At 40.7% G+C, this 14,112-nt stretch overlaps 1 protein-coding gene across 5 annotated transcripts in view; it reads left to right on the top strand.

Moving 5' to 3' along the window:
• The window catches only part of Schip1 (Schwannomin interacting protein 1), a 123,522-nt gene that overhangs the window by 45,865 nt on the left and 63,545 nt on the right, over positions 1-14,112 (top strand). For all 5 annotated transcript variants that reach the window (XM_022064421.2, XM_087347971.1, XM_087347972.1 and 2 more), the window contains one exon: positions 11,620-11,671. The gene's annotated coding sequence lies outside the window, so the exon portion shown is untranslated. The remainder of the gene's footprint in view (positions 1-11,619; positions 11,672-14,112) is intronic.

The raw sequence follows: 14,112 nt of genomic DNA on the forward strand, positions 1-14,112 counted from the left end.
TTAAAGCTTCAGGAAGTGAAGAAACCGAGCTCCATGATCTGCCGCGCTCTGGGCGTCCTGCCACAGCCACCACTCCAGACATGTTGAACCGCGCGGATGCCATTATTCGTGAGGATCGGCGCATCACAACTCGACAATTGGCCCAACAGCTTTCAGTCAGCAATGGAAGTGTAATTGCAATTATCCGGGCTCTTGCATATTCGAAGGTGTGCGCAAGATGGGTTCCACGAAGTCTCACAGCAGACCACAGGATTCAAAGGAAAACAATTTCTTCTGAATTGTTGGAAGCGTTTTGATGCTGAGGGATCATTACAGGTGACGAAACCTGGATAAACCACTTTGAGCCGGAGACAAAAAGGCAGTCAATGGAGTGGCATCACCCTCAATCACCGAGAAAGAAGAAATTCAAGACAACTCCCTCCGCCGGAAAAGTCATGATGACTGTCTTTTGGGACAGTGATGGGTTCATTCTTGTGGATGTAATGCCAAGAGGTGCGAGACGCGTACATTGGGACCCTGAAACCCTCAAGAAGCGTTTCCGACGAGCTCGGCCTCACAAGCATCCAGCAGAAATTTTGCTCCTGCACGACAATGCACGCCCTCACACAAGTCCGAGAACCCGGGAAGAAATCACCAAATTGGGTTGGACGGTGCTGCCCCATCCACCCTCCGACTTTCATCTCTTTGGGCCACTTAAAGATGCTATCCGCGGAACAAGATTTGAAGATGACGAGAGCGTGATTCAAGCAGTGAGGACATGGCTACGTTCACAGGACAAGAGCTGGTACCGGCAAGGCATGCACGCACTTGTTCCACGATGGCGTAAAGCCGTACAAGTTGATGGGGACTATGTGGAAAAATAGTATGTGTAAGGGAAACATTGATTTATATTGTCACTAAATTTCAGCCATCTTGAATAAATATATTCTGAGGAAAAAAATGTGGGGCATTACTTAATGAGCGACCCTCGTATAAGCTAACATACACACAGACCCATAATTCTGATTTTTAAAAAAATATTATTGTATTTAGGCAGTTTGTCTAACCCAAAAAGTTTTAATATACCGGTACTATGCCATTATGAAGCAGTACACTTTGAATCTTATAATACCAACATTTCAGCTCTACGAACTTGGAATAACAGTTACACAGAGTTCTGCAATTTGGTTTAAGAGTGCAGTTTTCGTTGGGATGATATCTTTGTAGAATATTACAGGTGTAATGTTACAATACGCTTATATGCACATCGTGCGGTTTTATGGCGAAATGTGCCGAACCACTGGATCGAGGAATGGTGAAATATTTGTGGATATAACGTGTAGACTTAACCTACAGAAGTTTCGTGCATTTCTTCCATCCTTTATCAGTTACATACGTGGGGATGATACAAATTGTCAGAGGTATTTCTGGCTGTATTGGCGTATTCGGATTCAGCACTTATGGTTGTTATTTACAGAAATGGACCATTAAGTTCAAAAAGCCTCATCATTCATTCACGGTTTGCAGAGAATTCCAGAACGAGGAGCTTCGTACACTGTGTTGATAACCAAATATTATTGCGATGGTAATGGCGAGGAGGATGAGATGGGCGGAACTATTAGCACGAGTGGGATGTGAGAATACAGAATTGCGGTCGGAAAACTTTATTCAAAGAGGCTACTTGGAAGACTTGGCACGGATATGAGGACGATACTGAAATGGATCTTAAATAAATTAAGCTTGGCTTCCATACCAAGCGGAAAATTTCTTCACTAGCTGTTAAATATTACCTTCTTAAGAATTTTTGATCCATTAAATCAGTTCCTGCTAGTTTCATATCATTTCCCATCACTTCTCACTACACTTTTTTTTTCTGAACGCAGTAGAATTCTGTTTTAGAAGCAGTAAATATGTTTATAAAAAGAAAATACTGTATATTCCGGTTAATTGGGCTATCGGTTAATCGAGGCAGCCGTTTAATTGGGATAAATCTTAAAGAACGAACCTTTTTAACTTTTTACGTGGAACTTCGCATAATTGGGGCAGCCGCTTAATTGGGCCAAAGTGGTCTAGTCCCGATGTGTCCCAATGAAGCCGAATCCACTGTGTATGAAATGTGACAGATCCTAAGAATTTTACCAAAATATTATGGAGAGGAGATTTCGTTATTTTACTGAAAGTAACGCGTTAGCACACTTTCAAATTGCAGCTTTCCCCTCGGTATTGGGAAGTTTCGTATTATTCCCATTCCACACTAGGGTTCGCAACGACAGGTAGAGCGCCGTGTGCAGAAAACTGGAACTGGCGATGGCGCTAGTTGCTTCTATCTCCCTTCCTCTCCCCTCACCCATTTATCTACATCGTGAATGCAACAGTGGTTGTGTTTGATAGCGACCGTTCCTTCACCTTAAGTAAGGCATGCTCCACTTCGCTTACGTGCTGTGGTTTGAAGCCAACTTTGTACTCAGCTTGAATATTAATTACTAAGTTTGCAGCAAGGAGCATCGTAACAGAGTTATTTTGTCTCGCTTCCCGGTGGCTTCGTTCTTTCCGTATTTTTGTCGAACAAACACATTTCCACTGCGATGTACATTCTGTATGACAAACATCAAGCACTCACAATTCCCTTGTATTTGTCCGTCAGTCTTCAGTCTATAACAGTTGGCTGTGCTTTAAGAAACAGCGCCAATGCGCGTGCGTGCTTTGAGGGAGAACATGAATGTTAATTGATGATTTTTCCTAGGCGTAGGAATAAATTTAACAGCAAAATGAAGATGACAGCTCTTCGCTTGGTTTTTGATATTATGTGGTTCACAAATCAATTTGGTAAGAGACTGGCGTTGGTGAACAGATTAATTACGTTACTCAGAATCATGGAAGTGATTTAAGTTGTCTGTGATGTGTCATTCATTGGCAATCCATTTTCGAATGTGACTGAGGGCAGTTTTATTTGCAAGGTGCACAGAATGTTCACGTATTGTATGTTTCTCAGTAAAACCAGTAACTTATACAAAATATGTTACCACTTGAAAGGCTATTCTCAAGACCTTACATCGTTAGCAAGTGTTCATAATCGTGATATTCAACGACGGATCCCATTCATCTCGACATGGACTCGATTACTGATCGAACACAACGTATCAAGCGCCTTACGTCTCTGTTTCTCGAAAGTAGATCTGACCAGATTTCCTGCTTCGTTTTATCCACGTCACTCCACATATTCTCTGTTGGGTTTATTTTAGAAGCTCGTGATGGCCACTCAGTCAGTTCGACACCAGCATCCGCTGTATCTGTCCTTGAACCACCTGAGATTCGTGATTGGACAACCCGTCTGTTGGTACTGGCACGCTCTTTCCGATAAAGAAATCTTACACAAGGTGCCGTTACGTTCTTCAGGATATGTTTATACGTCGGTAAACGTCTACCAGGTCACACGACGCTACAACCCAAAAGACACCTTCGTTGTCTAATGATATTTGGTGAGGAGTGCGAATGTATGTGGCAGACATTTGCTAATATTGTTGTGGTTTATTTTTTATTTAGTGTTCTGTCTGACGACAGGTCCATATGAACAGGATCCTTCCATCCTTTTCTCGGACTGGGACCTGTTCATATACGTTCTTGGCAGATGATCCAGAAGTGGTTTGCCATTGCCTTCTTCTGTGTGTGAATGGAGTAATTGTTGGGATGCCACGGAGAAATCGGGGAAGCCCCCGGAGGAAAACTCCGTGTTGCCTATACCACGGCTATATACATGTTGCCACTACATTATATAGGATAACATAAAGGAAGTACATAACACTTTGACATAGAAATGTCATAAAACATATCAAGAGAAGAGGAAGGCAGTTTATTGTATTTTATTTTCAAACATTCTCACTTGAGAAAGTGTAATAGGCTGCAACATGTGGGTTCTTCCACGTGTTATCATCAATTTAAACCTTCCATTAGTAGAAGACTCGAAAAGATTGGTGACCCTAGGATTATATTCGCGTTCTACTGCCACCTTCCATCTAGTTTCACGCCATTTTACTGTAGCAGAAAACACTTGGAATCGTCTTTAAAGGGTGTAATTTATAGCAACTTGCTTCGGGCACACAATGCTGGAAGCTGTAGGTGGAGGAGGTTAGGCCAGGTAGGGAGGGGAAAGGGAAGGAGGAGCCATACATCATCCTTAATAACGACCTATTTAAATTTCGATTCCACGATAACTGCTCCCAGAGGATTTCGTGCCGCTGGTAGAGCGCTGTGTGCGCAGAAGCAAACATGGCTTCCGCCCGCTTACTTCACCTGTGTGTGTTCTCACATTGCATGTTGTTTGGAGCTTTCTGTGCGATTGAGTATGGGACTAGACGCAGCTGCATCCTTGGACAATGTCGAAGTGTTTGTTGCAGGGATGTAAACGATGTTTCGAATTTAGTTTACATTAGGCCGAACTCAATAATGATTAAGATGTTAATGTAGAGGAATATTATTTTGCTGTAATTATTAAACAGGTAATGCTACAAAATATGTCGAAACTGATATACGAATAACACGTAAAAGAGACAATTCTCATTTTAGTCTTCCTTCCTGATTGGAGAAAACAAGAGATTTGGCGATTACTTTTATACTTAAAATTATCCACTATCTGGAATTTTTCCATCGTCTTTGTTTAAAATAAACTACTTAATTATAAGTAGGTTTTCGGAGTGATCTCTTCCCTTCAGGCATTCCAGACTTGTGCTCCTATATCTCTCTCATATGTGCGCTCTATGCCCCAACAATTTCGCATCCGTGCTTTGATAGTGTTAACAGTATTTAGTGTAGAAAACGTGTTATAGCGCCCCTCATTGCTGTTTTCTTGAGACTGCTGTTACGTCACTCCTATTTGGTCAGAATGTTCTCAAATGCCCTGAATGTGTGTTACTCCCACAACCTGAGAGACCGTCATAACCATAGAAAGTATCGGGTAAAATGCAATTTTGCGTTACGGTCATTGATATCAGAAGGTAAGACAAAAGGATTATGAACTACATGGTTGCAAACAGTCGCTGAATTTAGGCTGCTTTTAATTCTCTCGTGAATGAAATTTCGATTTGTTATCGTCGTTCTCAGATGTTTGAAATTTGCCACATTTTTTGAAGGATGTATTAAATGTAATTTTACAAGTCGCTTCTCAGATACACGATAGCACTTTAGGGGCGAGAATCACTAAGGAAGTGCAGGAAAACGTGGGTTTTTGGACGCTTTGTCTTTCAGTAATAGACAGTTACACGCATTGACTACTTTGCAATAAATTCGTGTTCGCACTTGTCCAAGTGCTACTTACTTATGTAGTCCATTTGAGTCTCATTGTTGTTAAGTGGACTGGTGTTTTAGAAAGAAGATAGTGCATGATGGTCTAATTACCTTTCTATTACAATTCGTGCACTCCTTATAGATTTTAAAGTTTTGAAGTTCGGTTTTTATAATTCCTACTTGTGAACTCAATATACGTAAGACCGAAGCATTCTGTAGGAAACTGATTCTGACGAAACCCACACTCTCATCTCTAGTTTGCTACTTGGTATGGCGTCTGAGCGTGATATGCTGTGGAAGTGGAATGACATGTCTTTATACCAACGTGACGGAGGAGGCATGGAGCGAGCAGGTGTTGGAAATGTGTGTCCTGCACTTGGAGCACATAATTAGTGTGATAAGAAGCACCAGTGAACACGACACCGCAACTCGTAATGCGGCTGGGGGCGCTTTATGCAGGATATTATAACTTTACCCAGCGAAACCCTTGGGACTTCGTACTCTGGAACATCGTTATTATAAGGAAAACATGCCATTAGCAAGAACGAAACTTTGTTTCCAGGTAATAACACTCACAAAATAATGCAGACACATCGCTTTTCTACCACGAACTCCGAGGAAGTGGGCAGAAGCTAAAGTGAAGAGAAACGAAATGCCGGTAAGATAATTCGTTGCACAGACTTGCGGGAAATTAAATGGAAAAGTAGCTTGTAATCTTAAGGCTTTGCAGTTTGTATCACGCAAGACTGCCCCATTTTTAAACTGGTTGTCTTGTTAAAACTTTGTCAGAAAATCTTTGTGCGGGCTTGCTCTCACGTGTCTTCGTACGTGGACCCACATAACATACATGAAGACTTACATACGTGTGTGTACGCACACACACACATATTCACATATAATAGAACAGATCATACTTGAAAATCTGGCAATTTCTCGTCTGATCACATCTCCCACCCTGTTTCTTTCAGATTAATATTAATATTATCTTTACGTCTGCTTCTGTGCACAGCGATATCTCTTCGGGATATCCGACTGAATTTTTATGCAATTTTCATTTCCTGAAATGTTCTGGATAACATATCGTTCACGCAGAGCTAAGCAGTAGTTATGACTTCGTTAATTTAACCCCTTTGTACACCGTTCATTGTATCTCATGTATCTTAGTAACATAACAGCGGACACTTTTACAGAGATTTCTTTCTCTTTAAGTAGTGAGTTTTGCGAATTTAGCGTGTTTGTGTTTTGTTTCAAAATCTCAGCCTTTTTTTGCTTAAAAATTCTCAATGTCAGTCCCCACCATAGTAAGAATAGTTATAGGTACAACATAAAAAGATGCATGACGTCCGTTTTTCCTAGAATCTGAAGGACTGACGTCAAACTAGTTGCCTGGAAACAGTGGCTTCCCCACAGCAATTAAAGAGCATATAAGGTAATGGGTCGTGTTGTATTGAAAAGGTGGCTGCTTTATTTTCTCATTGTTAACCATTTCAGATTGGTGATTTCTTTGTGAAATTAAATAACGCGTTTAGAGGGTATAAATATTTGATTATAAACAAGAATTTTAAAAAACTGCTGTATTAGAATTACCGAAACTAATGTATTGTCACCAGACTAAGGATAGGATCTTTGAATGATGATAGCTACTAAATAAAATATTTTATATTAAACATCAGAATTCGCGAAGAAATTAAGAGCAGACTGAAATTTCAGAATGCTTAGTATTATGACATTCAGAAACTTTTGTCTCTCCTACGGTTTCGAAAACGCAAAGATTGAAATGTGGGTTACAGGGAGAAAACTATAATTGCGCATGCTTTGTCTGGGCATGAAGTTCGTCTTTCTCGTTAAAGGAAGAAGACAGACGTAGAGTGTATGAGAGCAGGTTGGCTGTCTTCTGGGATGTTGACGCCGTGTAGTGATGTAGAAGTTTACAAAAGTTTCATAGGTCCTTGCTGCGTCCATCATCAGGGCGATGAGTATGTTTATATCTTATACAAAAGGAATTGTCTTCTTATCCAGGACAACAGTTGTTGCCTATCACAGATACAAACACGAGGCATATTCTCAGCAAATAGGCTGATATGCACTGATGCTAATTAAATCACTTCCCTGTGAATGCGACCAAACGACAGTATTGTATTCGCTAGGTCCCGGTTTAAAATCGAGATGGGAGTCTATTTAGCCTGACTAATTTTTCCGGTTCCATCAGCCACTTCAGGTAAATTCCGGCATGTAACTCTCCCTTCGTTTAGGCGGCACATTTACACACGCTCTTCAATATATAGTTTAATGATTATGCTGTCTTTCCAAGATACCACAAGTAATTTTAGGAATTTAAATCGTCTTTAAATCATCCCGGAGATAGAATGAATGGAAATGACAGTAGAGGTCACAATTTATTATGTGATTACAATACGTTACGAAAACTCTCCCTACCACAGGCTTCGTATATCGGTTGAGTCTAATTATTGTCGAATGAGAAAGTGAAATTCTTGTGGGATGACCCACCAACGCGACGTCAAAATGTGGCGTTCAGTGCGATCTCTGTGAGAGCCAGCTTAGCTCTGTAATAGAACCACAGGGAGCTGTATATGACGGAGGACGTGATATATATTTCAAAACGGTATAGCACTACAAGAAAACCTTCCCTTTATCTTGATTTCTTTTACAAAGCCGGATGTTGGTGGAGGGTGTGGTAAGGTCACCAAACACAAATATACTCATATTCTTATTTCCCAGAGGGGAGAAGGGTAAACTGAAAGATAAACGTCCTCTGTTGTTTGCGTTACCTGGCTCTGGTGAATCAAGTAGAGTAGGGATCGCGCTGACACGAAGTTTCCTGAGGCCGTCTTCCGGTGCCCGAAGAAATTTTCCGTAAGCAGTTGAGGGAGAGCCAGATGGGTCGATGGTTACGACTTACGGTTTCTTATATTTCGCATAGGGTTAAGAAATATTGTAAACAAACAGGTTTATTACAAGGAAGCAAAACATTGTATGGAGCTCAGTTCTCCTGGACAGTCGGTAAAATAGTCGAGAAATTTTCCGCCGTTTATAGAACCAAAACTTTCATTGTCGTGTTTATGAGAGAGAGAGAACTTTTGTCTGTATCAAATCGAATGGCTGGTCATCTCTTGCCTTCCGACAAGTCAAACTGTGGTAATAAAAGTTGGATATTTGTGGAAGAATTTCTAAGTCGAGCCAAGAAGACTGGCACCAGTAATCAATGAATGCTAGCTGAAGGACATCACAAATTTGCAACTGTCTTGTTATTTTCCATGTCAATTCATTTTGCGTCTGTGCTCCAGAATAGAGATTTTTATTTCGCTCGTTAGAGATTGGTTTATGCAGTGGGATGACAGGACTGGGACTGTATATACCATATTAATTGACTTCCCCGCCAGCGTGGAGCCTTCCATTCCCACATAACCTTGGCTATAATGTGCGTGGATGGTTACAATTCGGACAATTATTTCTTGGTCTAGAGGCAGTGATAGAACTCAAGCATTTCCCAAATTTAGTCTTCAGTTGTAGGTATATTAAAACCAGAGACCACAACAGGCAGTCTGACAGAATTTTCATGCACATTCTGATTATTTCTGTAAGTATATCTTCAACGCGTTTCACTTCAGTCAGGTCCTTCGCGATACCCAATCGTAGGACCAGCGAAAGTTGGTTATTTAGCTAGGCGCTGATCTATGATATGAGGGTGCTGAGTGATTCGTTGTGCATTTGATGTATTTAAAGCACGCCACTCCACTCTGTCTCATTCTTTCGTGACATATTACAACCGAATTACGCGTAAAGAGCAGAAACTGCGTGATAAACCTAGCAGCAATTCAGAGTCTGCACAGTAAGAAGAGGAGTGCAAGTTTCAAGTCGACTGGCCATTCCTCTCACGCACATTTCAAGTTAGCCGTAAATCTCGAAATGCAATTTCTTTCTCCCTCTTTATTCATCCCACACGCGTACTCAGTACATTTGTCCTGGCAGTTTTACCTGCATTCTACCCAGACCGAAAATCAAAATGATGAATTAAAAAACGAGAGTTGTAAAAAACTTGAACTTAATGTGAAGCCACGCCTTTTTTCGATAATGCGTAACTAAATTCCATCCCTATGTTTCTGTCCATATGATAACTAGAAAAATCTGTTGTATCTTCGACAGTGAGTTCTTTTTGGAAAGCGATCTCATGCCGAAGAAATGGAGGGCCCGACCCAAAAGCGGAAGTTCTCTTCATGGATGCGTTGTCTACAAAACTATACAACGAGTATTGCTATTTAATTGTGTAATTATTCTCGGTTCTTGCACAAATAACAGTGGTTTCTGAAAAGCATTGTGCTTACAGGTGGATCTTTGTTCAGCGCCCAAAATTTAATACAGGCAAAAGAAATTCATTGTTGTGTTAAATTGCTCTCTTATTGTTTAGTTTATTATTGCATTTTGTTGGACAAAATTGAGCAATTTTTTTAAAGGATGAGAATTGTAAGATGTAAAAACTTTAAGTAACGCGGTACGCTTATTCAGGAAGATGGACAAAGAACAGATACTGTTGCAACATTTAAAGACTGTTTCGCTGGGCACTGGGTTCAATGAGGGATTAATGTCCAATAGCGAACGAACTCATTTTACAATGCCTATGCTACTACACTGCTTCATTTCGATTTTGGTGACGCTAAACTGTTTTAATGGAACAAAATAATTTTCAGTCGCCGTTTTTTATTGATGTGTGCATTCCTAGTGCAACAACGTGTTTTACGACACACATAGACTTATTTTGGTGACAACAATTGAAGAATTGCAGATTCCAATACCTTACATTTTGTACAGGCGTCATAAATTCAGGACTGGGAGTGGTGGTGTGACAAAAATACATTTAAAAATGGGTGCAGACCTCGACATGAGGATACATCCTTCAAAATTTTGTCGGACGTCAGTTTCCTTGTGGCCAGCAATCAGCTGCACAGTTGAATTACGCGACTACAACAAAAAACTGTAAGATTTGAGATTCTTCGGCGGACAGTACGAAGATCACTGTTCAAGGTTGTAGCACCGCGTAATTTGGTAGATGTTTTGGAGGTCCGTACTGCCTCTCTCATGAGAGTGGTAATTAAGCGAAAAATCGCGGTCTTCGCCGGAGCCAGTCATGGAAGCCTCTCATCCACTGTCTGGAAGGACGGAGGAAACACCCGATACAGCATTGTTTCCCGTGTCCGATCTCCCATGTTATATGGTCAGTTTTGTCCCCGGTATGTCCCCCCCTCCCTGAAACCTCTTTTCATTCTCCCGCACTTTCTTCCGTACTGTCCGGTGATCCACCGGTTGGAGCCCGAATATCCTTATAAGGGCCGCTTCCCAAAACCTCTCTCCTTTGCATGTCTTTTCGCTATGATATGCCGCCTCTTTCCTGTTGGTTCCATTGCCCTCGCCCTATCCTCCCTTTACGCCCAATTAGGCCGTTCAATGATATTCAGTTGAAGGCCACGTTCCGTAGCGCATCAGTTTACGTCATGTATCAGGGTACGGGATTGGAGGATTGCCATTGCGGTTAACGCTTTTTGGTACCTTGGTAAGAGGCAAATTCACTTGGATTTGGGGATTCTGTTCTTCGCCGACCACATCAGAGAACTGGCTGTGAGTTTCGGCTCAGGGACGGCCAGCACCTCGGCTACAATGAAAAAGGTTTTCCGTACTCCCTCTCAGTTGTAAGGCAGATGCCAGAGTACAACATAAAACGGACACTTACCGTCTTCCTCAATCATGAAGGCTGTCAGCCAAAGCCGTTTCACACCCAAGACGCAGAGGCCATCAGCCAAAGCGATTCCAACACTTCAAGGCTAATCTTCCATACATCGTTCCAAGCAAAGTTTATTTTCATGAAGGACGGTTTTCCTGATGGAATCATCTACCACCAGTAGAAATAGCCTCTAGTTTGAACATGCCACGGCCGAAATAACCCTATTAGCGTAAGTACATCCTCAGTTATAGTTTATAAGGCAGTTAACCATTTCCAGCTATGTGTTTCTTATGCAGGAATGGTCTAATCTAGCAAGGGACGATGTATTGCGCTTGCGCAGAACTCCGCCTTTAGCATTCAACCGTAAAGGGCCTAGTACTTAAGAGGATGATGACAAAGACTACAACGACTTAACTTTTTGTAAACTGCAGTTTGAGGTGCTTACCAAGATATAACGAAGCACAAATATGAGAGTCTGTTAGTACTAATAGCTGAAACCGCTGTACCCAAATCCGCTGCCATTACTGTGTTAGAGTCGTGATTATTTTGTCATCTCGCTTTGTCCCAGTAGACGGCTAAGCAGTTGGCTACTTCAATTCATAACATGTTATTATTGTCTCTTGCAGGCCGTGGAGCAACGCCGTCGCCGTAGACCCTTCGAAGGCCCTTCTAAAGAAGGTAAGATGCTGAATGAACTTAAGTTTGCCGAATGAGAATTTCTTGCAAATTGTTTTTACAATGACAACACGTCTTAAATTTCATGACGATGAAATTTTGGTTTGGAATGAGATAAGGGAACCTTATTATAAATGTGCACCGTTGAATGACTTATACTACTTAAAGACTTCGATAAAATAGTTGTACAGTACATATACACACGCACAAAGAGTTAATCAACTTGGTATGTACTAAGGACGGCTCAACCGAATGCAAAGGCTGACACATTACGAACTGAATTGTACTTTTGTTAACCTAAATGTTGTTTTATGAATTTTGCATGTACCCGAGATATGCGTTATGAACTTCGATAATTATAATCTGGCTTCTGTCTTCGGTTTACAGCAGCGTCAAGATTACATTTCATGCTCTTTTTCTTGAAAATGTTTTCACCGCCTATTTTGATATCTTCTGTTATTTCATTGACATCTGTTACTCACAGTTGTCTTTTGGCGTACACAAACTGAATACATAAGACACTATAGTTGGCATGGGAGAGATGCATGGAACCTGAAGAGAAGATACCATTTCAGACAATTGAGGCTGATGTTAAGTTGTCTGCTAAAGAAATAGGATGTGCTGGAGTGCAGTTGATTAGTGTGCAGGAACTTTCGAGTTGTGGTAATGAATCTTCTGGTTCCATAAATGTCGTGAGTTGATCTTCTTAAGAATGACTTCTGCAATGAAGTACAGTGTGTCCACAAAGTCCCTTCGGGGTTTTGAAAAATTGTGGCGCTCAAATAAAATTGAGCTAGCCACATGCGGTTTGCGGCAGATTACAGTGAAACTCCGGAAGTTTTTTTGCCGCCAACAGATGGCATCCATCTTTACGTTTCTCAGTCAGTTTGTGAAATGGCGACTGTGTAGGAACGCGAGCGTTATGTGGAATGGCTTTTTGAGACAAAATCAGTCACCCAGACTCAACGAAATTACCGCACACAGTTCAATAAGCAACCTCCGAGTGACAATGCAATACTTTCACCAGACATAACACCACTGGATTTTTCCTGTGGGGTTATGTCAAGAGCAATGTGTTCCTAACTCCAGTTAACGGACTTGATGACCTGAAGACCCGTATCAGGAATGCGATCTCGGCTATTCCAGCGGACATGCTCCACAGAACATGGCAAGAGCTCGAATATCGTCTGGACGTTCTCCGTGCTACCAAGGGAGCCCACATCTAGGTCTACTGAGGTCAGTAAAAAACGTCCAGAGTTTCACTGCAATCTGCCGCAAACCGCATGTGGCTAGCTCAATTTGTTTGCGCGCCACAATTTTTCAAAACCCCGAAGAGACTTTGTGGACACACTGTATATTTAGGAACTTATTCCTGTACTCTGTATAAATCAAACCATAAGGAGCATAATAAAATTTGAATCTGTGTTATTAAGTACGTAGTAATGCAATAATGTTTTATAGATGTGAAAAAAGGCTAGTGGGAACAACTGTGAAAGGCATAACAATTTATTTCCAGAAAGTTTTATAATCCTCGTGATTTATAACGACACATTATTTCACTATTCGACAAAGTTTCATGTGCTTTCTAAATTTCTTCTGCCTCGTTTCTTCTGTGTGATTTTGACAGGTAGACTGTACGCAGTTTAATGCTTACAGTAATTATTTAGTATTTTCAGAATTTATCAATTTGCGGTGTCACAACTGTAAATATTACAAAAGGCTTATAACGTTATACCCTTAACTTTTTAGCCTCTAATTGTAATACCAATAATTCAGATGCATTATCTTACCGTGAATTATCACTACTAGTCATGCAGGTGTCAATTCAATGTGCAGATAATGCGCTCCGTTATTTATAAAGTTTATTATACATGCTTATAGCGATTTTATGAGTTATGTACGTAGTTAAAAAAAGTCACAATAAATAGTTTAATAAGGATACGTAAAACAAAGAAAAAACAGGTCTAAGTAATTTAATTAGTTGAGTATATTTAATTTTAAAAACCGTTTTAAGAAAGAGTAGTTTTGTTACATGTGATATTAACATGCGTTTTATACGTTTCTTCAAAATTTTCTTATAATAAATTTATCATTATCAGTGTGAACTCACGAATGAAACGTAACTACAGTTAATAGTTTTCTGGATAGCAATTACAAGCTTTCGCTTCTGTATCTCACACAATCTTCCTTCTCAGTCTCAACCATGGAAGATTCTGTCAGTTATTTAATACATCGGAAAATCCGACCTCTGTGATTTTTGATAGGTGTGCAGATTTGTCGGGATGTCTCATTTTATAAGCCGCCACTGATACACGTGTGTTGATAAGGCATTGGAAAGAAGGAAGAATTAAAAAAAGGGAGCACATCAACGCAGCAGTCCAGAAGAGGGGCAAAAATCATCTCTGAAGTGAACAGACGACAAATTTTGTGACGTAAAGGGAATA

This window comes from Zootermopsis nevadensis, unplaced genomic scaffold (genome assembly GCF_977971745.1).
Source record: "Zootermopsis nevadensis isolate Lab colony 2312 unplaced genomic scaffold, Znev_1.0 Znev_ptg000012l, whole genome shotgun sequence".
NCBI classification, from domain to species: Eukaryota; Metazoa; Arthropoda; class Insecta; order Blattodea; family Termopsidae; genus Zootermopsis; species Zootermopsis nevadensis.